Source organism: Petaurus breviceps, unplaced genomic scaffold (assembly GCF_028583685.1).
Source record: "Petaurus breviceps papuanus isolate PSGF00001 unplaced genomic scaffold, PetGlider_PUasm1.0 90564, whole genome shotgun sequence".
NCBI lineage: Eukaryota > Metazoa > Chordata > Mammalia > Diprotodontia > Petauridae > Petaurus > Petaurus breviceps.
The window spans coordinates 2,968,766-2,981,224 of record NW_027187275.1 but is presented as its reverse complement, the minus strand read 5'-3'; the positions used below and the strand labels follow the sequence as shown (position 1 = coordinate 2,981,224).

General features: G+C 39.4%; 1 pseudogene; it reads right to left on the bottom strand.

The window, feature by feature from the left end:
- Window positions 1-4,516: 4,516 nt before the first annotated feature.
- Window positions 4,517-5,746, bottom strand: LOC138142352 (centrosomal protein of 78 kDa pseudogene; annotated as a pseudogene).
- Window positions 5,747-12,459: the final 6,713 nt, after the last annotated feature.

Here is a 12,459-nt window from a genome sequence, read left to right as displayed (position 1 = left end):
CTCTCTCTGTCTCTCTCTCTCTCTCTCTCTCTCTCTCTCTCTCTCTTTCTCCTTCTCTCTCTCTCAATTTGGAATAGAAATCTATCTTACCCAACAGGAGAAAATAAGTAAATTGGAATGCACAGTTAGTAATAATAACTGAATGTCAATGGAATGAATTCAACCATAAAACAGAATGGATAGCTGAGTGGATCAGAAAGCAGAAACTAATAATATGCTGTTTATAAGAAACATACTTGAAACAGAGATACAAACAGAGTTAAAATAAGGGGCTGAAACCAAATCTAGTATGTTTCAGATGAAGTAAAAAGGCAGGGGTAGAATTCATGATGTTAGGAAGACCTGAGCTGAAATTTGGTCTCAGATAACTTACTAGCTGTGTGATCCTAGTTAAGTCATTTAACCCTGTTTGATCTCTAGAGAAGGGAAGAGTTTATGACCAAACAAGAGATAGAAAGGTTTATGGGGAAAAGGTGGATAATTTTGATTACATTAAATTAAAAAGGTTTTGCACAAACAAAACCAATGCAACTTCTCTGATAAATGCTTCATTTCTCAAATACGTAGGGAAATGACCCAAATTTGTAAAATTGGAGTCATTCTCCAATTAATAAATGGTCAAAGGATATGAACAGGCAATTTTCAGAATAATCCAATCTATTAATAGTTACATAAAAATACACTAAATCACTATTAGAGAAATGCAAATTAAAACAACTCTGAGGCACTTATACATATCTTATATGACTTACACTACTTCATATCTTTCTCTTACATGAGGCACTACTTCATCTTTCAAGTTGGCTAACATGACAAAAAAGGAAAATAATAATGCTAGAAGAGATATGGAAATATGGTACACTGATGTACTGTTAGTGGAATTGTGGATTCATCTAACTATTCTGGAGAAAAATTTGAAATTATGCACAAAGTGCTATAAAACTATACATATCCTCTGACCCAGCAATATCACTACTAGGTCTGTATCACAAATAGATAAAAGAAAAGGAAAAAGCACTATATGTATTTATAGCCCCTCTTTTCATGGTGGCAAAGAATTGGAAATTGAGAGGATACCTACCAATTGAGGAATGGCTGAACAAGTTGTGGTATGTGATTGAGATGGTGCCATTGTGCTATAAGAAATGATGAGGGAGCCACTAGGTGGCACAGTGAGTAGAACATCGGCCCTGGAGTCAGGAGGACCTGAGTTGAAATCCAGACTCAGACACTTAACACTTACTAGCCATATGACCTTGGGCAAGTCACTTAATCCCAATTGTTCTGCATTCCCCCCTCCAAAAAGCAAAAAAAAAAAAAAAAATTAAAAAAAAAAAAAGAAATGATGATCAGGATGGGTTCACACAGCTGTGTCTTGAGGCAGGATTCAAGCCCATATTTTCCTAACTCCAAGTTTAGCATCCACTCCCCTATAGAACATCTTTCCTCTTTACTATCATTACTCTTACCTCTGGTCACTTTGCTATCTTTGTCTTCTTCACATTTTCTTATTTTTGCTGTTCTGTCTGACTCTTTGTGATCTTGTGGACCCATAAGGTTTTCTTGGCAAATATATTGAATTGGTTTATCATTTCTCCAGTAGCAAACAGAGGTTGACTTGCCTAAAGTCACATAGTTAGGAAGTTTCTGAGGCTGGATTTGAACCCAGCTCTTGCTGACTCCAAGCCCAAATCTTTATCTATTGTACCACCTAGCTACCTTCCTACTGTAGTCAATTTCAAAATTGTGTCCTCTCTCACTAGTAATTGTTGCTCTGCTCTGTGCCTCTCCCCCACCAACAAAGCCTTTTTTCTAGGGTCTGTCACTTATCACTTAGATTACCTATCAACTAAACTTTAAATTAAATTGTACCACATTAAAGAAATTTCCTTTGTATTCACATGATAACTGTCTGTATAAGATGCAAGTACTTAGTTCTTATTAATTAGTTAATTGTCCTCCAGGCTATTCTTTGTCCAGACTATTAACCTGTTTTGACAGCGATAAAAACCATCTTTATCAAGTGCCACTTTTACCAACTCACTTCGATTTTCAAATCCCTACAATGATTGTCCATACTTTTCCACACAAAATTAAATCCCAATCCCTTGACCATAGAATCAAGGCCTCTGCCAACTTACTCCCATCTTTAAATGTCTATGATGGTTCCCCATAATTTTCTGCATCAAAACAAATCCAGTGACTATAAAACCAAGACCCACTATTATTTGGCCTCCTCTAACCTACTCTTTAATTGCTATCCTGAGTAAACCTTCCATGCCTTCAGGCAAATCTGTTTTGTCATTCCCCAACTAATATATTCTTTTATCCTCTATGCTTTTGCAGAATGAGTCAATACACTTGGGTCAATACCTCCTTTTTCTCATCCAACATCATCTCTCCAACCTCCTAAATTATATCCTAAAACTTATCTTTTCTAAGGTACTCCTCTCAAAAGGGTCAGACAGAATACAGCCATACTATTCACCCTAATATAATCATACTGCTTGTAGAATGTCTTTGACTTCAAATGCATCTTCCATTCAGGTATTCAAATAATAATGAATTTCTAATAAGGCATTGTGCTAAAGCACCATAGGGAATAAAAAAGTAAATGTGTCCTAGTCCCTGCCCTCAAATGGCTAGCAATTGAAAAGTTTGTAAAGAGAAAATAGGATATGTATGTAAATATAGCTACACAAGGCAGTGTATACTAAAGTATGAATAGTTCAAACTAAATTCTATCCTAGTACAATGTAGGGAGGAGTGCTTTCAATTCAATCGAACATAGGATCTCAGATACAGACCTAAAAGGAACCTCAAGGGCTATCTAGCCCAACCCTCTCATTTTACAGAAGAGAAAAACTAATCCCAGGGAGATTAAATGATTTGTCCAAGGGCACATGGTTATGTTTTAGAGGCAGAATTTGAACTCAGACCTTTTGATTCCACAACTGTACTCTTTGCACTTAATTTTGGAATAAAAACAACAATAACAACTAGTATTTATATAATACCTATCATGTGCAGGTACTGGGAAATTAGTCTGTTTTTAGGCCTGAATTTGTAACACTAGCAAATTAAAGAGATGGAAAATGTCCGATAAGAATTTGGGAATGTTTCCAGGGAGCTCAAAAGGGAGGGCAGGCCTAGAGGTTTCAGAGTCATCTACATAGAGATAATGTTTAGAACTCTAGGAGTGGATGAAAATTGCAGAGGAAGAGAGCAAGTAGGTAAGAAAAAGCCAAATACAGATACAGGGGAAGTTTAGCATTTGATCCTAAAAGAATTAACGTCAAGTCATAACCCACTTAAAAAGTGAATTTCATCTTTATGAAATCCTAGTTAGCATTAAAAACTTTGGAACCAGCACAGGCTTTGGAGTCAAGAGGACCTAGGTTTAAATCTAGCTGCTGCTACTTAATTGCTTAGAGATCTTGGACAAATAACACGCCCTTTTGGGACCTCAGTTTCCCCACCTATAAAATGAATGAGGTGGACTTGATGGCCTCTGAGGTCCCTTCCAGCTCTAAATGTATGAGCCTTTGACTCCTTATTTGCTGATAAATTTATAGAAGGCAACTTCAAGGTAACACATCAGGGCTGCATCCCCTTTGCATTCTATACTCTGTTAATCCCTGATAACTCTTCTCTTCAAATGACATACCATACCACTGTAGAGCACTGTGCGGTATTAAATGTTATGCATAGATAGGTACCTAATGGTGGATTTAAACATGTTGCAGCAAGCAGTCCAAGTTCTTTAATTTTCCTGATTATAACTGCATTTGCATAATGTATGAATTCAAACATTATTGCTGTTAAATAATGCATAAATATTCTCCCATGCCGAAATATGTCTATTTCCTCTTCATGAATTTTGTGGAGTGTATCATCTTGTTGTTCTACTTTAAAATGTACTTAGAGATCCACATGCATCAAGACTATGACTGAGGGAAATATCATAGCTGGAAGAAGGCTCGTACTCAGAACTGTAAATGAAGTATGCATTATTAAATGGGCCAGCTTGTCCCCTCTTCGGGGTGCATTACATTCAGAATCCAATGTTTAGCATTTCAAAAATGGCAAATTCTTATTTGATCACCTGGTAATCACAGGGGATTAACATGTTTAATAAGACTTTCCTGGTAAGACTTAGGAGAAAAAAAAAATAAAACTATTTTTCTTCTTGAAAAAAAAAACTAGATCAAAAAAGGAACCTAGTCATACATTTAGGGAACTTCCTTGCAAACTAACAAATATTATCTAAATTATTAGAGGCAATTATAACTGGGATGAATTTCTACTTCAGCCATACAGATTTGAATATTCCATTTTAATGTAGTTTCAAGGATTCTCATAAGGGCACCATAGCTCTTGTTTTTACAAAATATGTGTTTAAGGCAAGATGTGGGTGTTTATTTTGAACCATGCTATCTTGTTTCTCTCTTTCAAATAGATGTCTTGCCCTTTAAGTTTTCTCTCTCTTCACAAGTGACACAACCTGGCATTGCATTCAACACGATATATCTCTGGTTTTGATCTGTGGGAAACCCCTATACCTCTTTGCCCGTTCTGCTGTACGCCAAGGTACACCTGGTGGTGGATCTGGGGAATAAAATTCTTTTGCTGGGATGTATCTTCTTCCGGTCAATACGGGTTTCTTTGAAGGTATACCAATCCGAATAGTAGCTTTTCCTCTTCGACCACTTCCCAAAATTATGGTTCTTTTTTTCTGTTTGCCTTTAAAAAAGTCCTTTAAAGAGGAAGAACTTAACCACTTAAATTCTGATTTAGTACTCTTTGCATTATGGTTAAGTTTATCAATAATTGCCCTTATCAAAGAATGATCAACAAGTGGGTTTTTTCTTATATCCAGAATCACCAGGGTTGCATTGGATTCCAGACTATCTAGTAAAGCTTTGGCACCCCCACTGCTAATTCCACACAACTGCAGGTCAAGGGCTCTCAGCCATAAATTGTCACAAATCGAGTCTGCAAAAGCATGGGCACCTTGATCGCCTACAAGTGGGTTGGAATTGAAAGTGACTCGCTTCAAGCCACCCATGGCCTCCAGATCAGCATTCCTGCTGCGAAGACTGGCAGTCCAAACCTCCTCATGTCTTTTTACTGCCTGGTATTTTAAGACATTGGATATATGCTTTGCTCCTCTCCAAGTAAGATTGCACGCAGTGAAGTTTACAGTCTTCAGAGTTGTTATGTTCCTTATATTTTGACAGAGAATTTCTAAACCTACATCTCCAATTGGACAGAACGCCAGAGAGAGGTGTGCCAGGGATGCTGATTTATTCAGTCCCTTGGCTAAGAACATTATATCTCGCCCTCTTAAAAGGATTCCCTGAAACTCGAGGTTGGTCAGAGCAGTAGATGTGGTTAAGCAGCCTTTCATAGCTTTACACAACTGGATAGTGACTTCTTTAGTAGTGACGGCAGGGATGCGCCTTCTCGTGTAGGATTTATGCTTCTCAATCATAGCCTCTTGCAAGGATGGCTGAAAGGTGCTTCTGACTGAGACGGAGGGCAGGGTTTTGTTGATCCTCAGGGCGCTCAGCAAAGGCACCCAGTCCAGTAAGCGGAGGCGATCCGCATTAAAGCCCAGCATACCCATCTTCAGGCTGGTCCTCACTGCTGGGAGAGGTACCAAGCCCTGGAGCGCGCAGATGTGCTCATACTGAGAAAGGAAATCTGAGGGGCCCTCTTTGCGAGGCTGTGCGGTGTTGGTCATTTCTTGACATCGATCGGACCCCCCCACCCCTGAACAGACAACTCAATCCTAGGCACATCTATCTCAGTCCACTCAGTCCCACGCTGCTTCCTGGTTTTCTACCTCAGATGGCTTCAACTTCGTTGTCCATCCCGCAGCCTTAACGCCCTTCCAGAGTAGGACTTCTGTTTCCGTTGGGGAGGATTCTGAGGCCCTAGATACTCTTGTCCTCGCTCTCCTTCTATTGGCCGAGAGAATGGAATTCTGAGATGTCCAAACGTTTGCCTTCTTGGGGCTCCATTTTCCTTATCCGTCATTTAAGGGGGACGGAGGTTACAGGCAGCAAGGTGTAGTGGATAAAAAGACAGCCCGTGAAGTAAGAAAGATAAATTTAAATCCGGCTTCTGTCAAGGACAGAATGTATGACCTTGGGCAAGTCATTTAACAACCCACCCCCAACTCCACAAATTACAGAGTAGTTGTGGGTCTCTGTCAATGCTAAAGAGTTGGGCTAGATGAACTCTAAGGGCTTTTCCATGTCTAAATCTACAATTAGAACTCCTGATTTTAGAGGATAATTTAAAGCTAGAAGAGACCTCAGAGTTCATCAAATTCAATTTCCCCATTTGATAGATGAGAAAATTGAGGCACAGAGTGACTTTTTCCAGGGTTACTCAGCTAGTAGGTGTCTGGCAGAATTTTAATGCAGATTTTCCTGACTCCAAATTAACCACCAAACCACTTAGCTGCCTTATTCATTGGTATAAAGGAACTCCCAGAAGAGGAAAGACCTTCTACCACCTCAGGTTGTTGCCATCTTCTCTACAATTTATAACTTTAGAAAACTGGCTATGGGGGCCTCTGTGATGCAGTGAATAGAGTACCAGCCCTGGAGTCAGGAGAATGTGGTTCAAATCCAACCTCACACACTTAATGCTTACTAGCTGTGTGACTTTGGGCAAGTCACTTAACCTCAATTGCCCTGCCTTCCTCCCTCCAAAAAGACAAAAAAAAAAGAGAACTGGCTAGAGCACCAAAAGATTGTGACTTACCTAAGGTCACACAGATAAGCTTGTGATAGAGGTGGGATTTGAACCCAGGTCATCCTGGCTTGAAACCAGCTCTCTATATACCACACCAAGCTGCCTCACTTAAATTTATGAAGGAACCTTTTAAATACTGTTTTCTTTTATGGTATGTTGTTGTGATGCTAAGAGGTATCTGTTCTACTGAGGTTATTACTGTCCTGTCTCCCCACCCCAACACACACTCAGTTCCACCCACGTGGGAAGAGTCAAAAGGGTGCTAGGGTTTGGAATCAGACAACCTGGCTTCAAATTTCAGCTCTGCCACTTAAAATGACTTTTTGGGCCAGTCACTTAATTTCACTGCACCTCAATTTCTTAATTTGTAAGAGAGAATTAGACAAGATAAACTTTAAGTTCTTCCAGCTTCAAATCTATGATCACATGATTCTTCTACTAATTTAAAAAAATCAGATCTGTGCTTTCATGAGGATAAGTAACTCACATTGAAGAAGCTTCCTTTGTTAAGATAGATCCATATCTGCTCTGTAACTGAGTCTTAAAGACTTAGACTGGAGCATTGAGAGGTTAAGTAGAGAATCACATAGTCAGTGCTTATCAGAAGCAAACTTGAACCCAAATCTTCTTGACCCAAAGGTCACCTCTCTAACTGATAGCTGAATTTGTAAGCCATTTCAAGAATTGGTGGGAGTGGTGATGATTAACTATGGTCTTATAAAGGTATAAAAATTGGAAATCATTGCAGACAAAAGGAAAGTTGTGAATGGAGAGAGAAGGAAGGAAATTTGTTCAGAGGCAAAACAGAATGTGAGCCAGACAAAAGTTTTAGACTGACAGTGGCAAGCAGATAGACTAGTTTAATTGTGCTGATATGTACAGGAGGTCCTTCTGCTAAAAGTCACATAGTCCTGAAAACTTTGTTCTTGATCAGTGGTTCTCAAAATCTGGGCCCAGCACCTCAGAGAGCCTTTTAGAGACCCTCTTAGAACATTTGCAAGGTCAAATCTATTTTCATAATAATGCTAACACATTACTTGGCTATAAAATATTCCTTTCCCTTCCTAACTACACATTTCTTTGAGGTCAGATTTTTTTCATATACTTCAAACAAAATACCCTAACAAGACATGATAGAGTGTATACAAAAGCATATACAAGAATCCATCTGTCTGGGGTAGCCAGGTAGGTCAGCAAGTAAGAGCACCGGCCCCAGTGTTGGGATAACCTGGGGATCGAATCCGGGCTCAGACACTTAGCACCCACCCAGAAACACCTGGCCGTGTAACCTTGAGCAAGTTAGTTAACCCCAATTGCTTTAAAAAAAAAATCCATCTGTCTTCTATTAAACCAAACATTAAAGATATTTGAAAAAATATACACAAAATAATGCCACTCTTCATCCTTTTTTGGGGAAAACTAGTTATTTTTCATTAAAAATTTATTTTGTCATGTAATAATTGTTTTATTGCTATTTTAAATAATATATTTTTTAAAATTTATCTATTTTAATTTCTAAAATAAGAAATATTGATCAACAAAACTCATATAAACAAAAGTTCTTTGGGGCCCTCAACAATTTTTAAGAATCCTGATTATTAAGACAATAATTATTAAGGGAATAATTTTTGGTCCCATGACCAAAAAAATTAAGAACTGCTATTCTAGGTGATACCAGCTTGCTCTTTGGCTATACTTGGTGTTTTGAGATTACCAGTGCAGAAAGAAGGGTCTTCTTCCCTCTATTCTTGGGAAAGTATATTGACAATACTTTCCAAAGAGCCCAGAATCAGAGAATCTTAGGGTTGGAGTTGTATTCAGAGGCCATCTGGTCTAAACTATACCTAAAAAGAAATCCCCTCTACAACTTCACCAACAGGCACTCAATAGCCTTCCTTCTGAAGACCTCTAACAAGAGGAAATTGGCTAGTTACCCATTTTGCTTTTGGACTGCTCTAATTGTTAGGAAGCTTTTCCTTACATGCAGAAGAAATTGGCCTTCTACTACAGGCACCCATTGCACCTAACTCTTCCCTCAGGGACTAAGCCGACAAAACCCAAATCTTTCTTCTAAGTGAATAGTTTTCCAATAATTGAAGGCAATTGCAGCCACCATACTCCCCTTATTATTTCTCTTCTAGATTCAGGCTAAAAACCCCAGTTCCTTCAACTAATCTTCACAGAGCATACAATCTCCAGTACCAAAGACATTCTTGACAATGTCTGTCCCATAATATGATACTCAAAAGAGAACAGAATACTCTAGATGTGGTCTGATGCCTTTAAAGGAGGGGGGGGGTAGGAAGAGAGAGACAGAGACAGAGACAGAGACAGAGAGAGAGAGAGAGAGAGAGAGAGAGAGAGAGAGAGAGAGAGAGATGCCCCTATATAAAGAATGAATTTAAAAATCATCCTTACAAGTGCCTCTGCACAAATAAAGTCTCACACTGAAATACATCTGAACTTCAAACTGTTAATATGAAAGATGAGAAATATTCTGATGCTGAAATTGAATATACCTCTACAATCAACAAAGCAAAATGGACTCTGACACTCCATGTCAGTTTCACACATGGGACTCCCAAACTAATATTTGCTAAAGAAATCAATTTTATATCCAACAAGGCTATTCATTAATTTTTTTCCACTTTACCACAGATTATATTCAATGGAGCCGTCAAAGCAGAAGATATTAACCTCAGCAACTTGGCAAAATGACGCTTTTCTCTACCCTTGCTGCACCTGCCACCTGAGGGTTCCACATTGTTATTCCTACTTTAGAGAGAACCAAATTTGAGCATGAATGACTTGAGCTAAATTTGCATCTTTTTCTCCATCTCTAATAGTGCAGTTTAATTCAGCTCAAGATTTATATATATATATTGCTTCTCTACATGTAAGGATCTGTTGTCCTTTTTTTGCCTAGCCCCTAAGGAAAGGGTCTTAGAAATAAATCAGGTCACTAGGTAAGCCAGTGTGCAAAGAGCACTCACTCTGTAGTCAGAGGGACTGGGTTCAAATCTAACCTCTGACAAGTTCTTGGGCTTCAGTTTCTTCTAAAGTAAAATTGGGGTAGGGAGGGGTGATGATATTGGACTAAATGACTCTTGTGGTCCCTTACAACAGTGGATCTATCTTCTAGATAACAGCTTCAATATTTTGATCTCACTTAGGAAGACAGGATGATGTGAAGCTCTGTCCAACCAGTAAATGCATTTGAAGGGTCAAATGAAATGAAGAAGGCATATAAGCTCTTCAACTTAAGTTTTAATTGTGTTATCTAACTAGTCTTCTCTAGCTGGGAGGGATCAGCCTCAGAGAGCATCCAGCTAGCCCAAACCACTCATTCTGCATTTGAGAAAATTAAAACCCAGGATGGTTGTGACTTGCATAAAGTCATGTATGTCTAAAGTGGGATTGGAACCCAGGTCTTTTCACTCCTGAGACAGTGTTTCTTTTTCCATTGTACTCCCTTCTTTTTAATACTGAAAGCAAAAATAAAAGAAAGACCCCAGGAAAGGGGAAGCGGAAAGAGTTACTCAGAACTAGGTCATTTTATGAACAAGGTGAGGAGAGAGAATCTGAGAAGGAAATTAATCAAGGGCTCTCTGTCTCCATGACTCCAAATGTCTACAGGTTCTAGCTACCTGCTCCTTTGGGGGCATCTTTGAAAAAGTGGATTTTTTTCAACTTATGGAAAAGACTATACTGAAGTCATTAGTGTTATGATAATAATACAACAGCATCTATATAGAACTTCCTATGTGCCAGTCACTGTGCTAAGCATTTCACAAGTATCTCATTTGATCTTCAAAACAACCCAGCACGGTAGGTGCTATTATTATTATTATCAGTTTACAGTTGAGGAAACTGAGGCAAACAGAGATTAAGTGACTCACCCAGGGTCACTGTGACCCTGATGTCTTTGTCTGGACTTGAACTCAGGTCTTCTTGACTCCAAGACAGGTGCTCTGTCCACTGCACTCTCTAACTTCCTCTAATGGATAGCTGGAATCACTGTCAGGAAGATGTAGGTTCAAATTCTGCCTCAAACACAGTGACTGTATGACCTTGGGCAAGTCACTTAACCTCTCTTCCTACCTCACTTTTCTATCAAAACTTCTCTCTTCAAATTAATGATTAATTAATGAATTTTAATTAATTAATGATCTCTTAGTTATCAGATCCAATGACCTTTTCTCAAGCCTCATTCTCCTTGACCTCTCTTCCACTTTTGACACTGTTGATCACACTCCTCTTTGATGCTCTCTTTTCTCTGGGTTTTTAGGACACCATTCTCTCCTGGTTCTCCTCGTACATACAGCGCCTTCTCAGTCTCCTTTGCTGTATCTTCCTCCAAATCATACTCTTTAACCATAGGTATCAATCCTCAGACTTCTAGCCTAGACCCTCTTCTCTTCTCCCTCTATGCTTCTTCACTTGATCTCATCAATTCTCATGAATTTAATTACTGTTTCTATGCTGGTGATTCTCAAATCTACCAATCCTGCCCCCAGATCTTTTCTGACCTCCAATGTCACATCTCACAACTTCCTTTGAAACATGTTAGATTGGATGTCTGGTAGACATCTTAAATTCCCCTAAGCCTTCCCTTATCATCTGCCTCCCCTATTTTCTAGAGGGCAGCACTACCCTCCCAGTTCCCCAAGCTCACAATCAAGGTGTCATCCTCAACTTCTCACTATCTCTTCTCTGCCCAAATCAATCTGTTGTCAAGACCTTCACTTTTGCAGCACCCCTCACATACTTCCCTTTCTCTCCTCTGATACTGCATTCATCACCTCATGCCTGGACTCTCACAACAGCCTGCTGCTGAGTCTGTCTGCCTCAAGTCTCTCTCCACTCCAAACCTTCCTCCATCCAGCCACCAAAGTGATTTGTTTTTAAAGCACAGGTCTGACCATGTCATGCCCTCTCCCATTCAATAAATTCAAGTGGATCCCTCTTGCCTCCCCGATTAAATAAAAAACCCTTTGTTTGACATTCAAAGCCCTTCATAACCTAGGCCCCTCCTACCTTTCCGGCTTCTTAGACCTGAGCATCCAGTGACACTTCCCTCCTTACTGTTCATGAATAAGGCACTCCATCTCTGGAACTCAGGCTTTTCCTTTGGCAGTCTTTGGTGCCTGGAATACCCTCCCTCCTTAACTCTGCCCCTCAGCTTCCCTGGCTTCCTTCAGTCCCAGCTAAAATCCCATCTCTTCCAGGAAGACTTTCCCAAATCCTCAACTCTAGTGCCTTTCCTCTCTTAATTATTTCCCATTTATCCTTTATGCTTGTTTGTACATATGTGTTTTCTTGTTGTTTTCCCCATTAGGGTGTGAGCTCCTTGAGGTTAGAGACTGTCCTTTGCCACTTTTTTGTATCCCCAGATCTCAGCTCAATGTCTGGCACATAAAACATACTAAGTGAATGCCTATTAACTCTCTGACTGAATCAAGGTTTCTCAAACTGTAAAATGAAGGGTTAGACTCCATGACCTGGTTAGACTCCTTAGGATTCTATGATCTTTTTACCTTGGCCTCTTGGTTAAAATAGCTCCATTTGGCAGCTAGATCAAGAATTTTTAGAGATAATAGTATTTAGAATCTGGAAAGGTCCTTAGATAGCATATATTTCAAGGGTTTATAGCTATTTTGGTATTTTGGCAGGCAGGAGTGGGGGACCTGT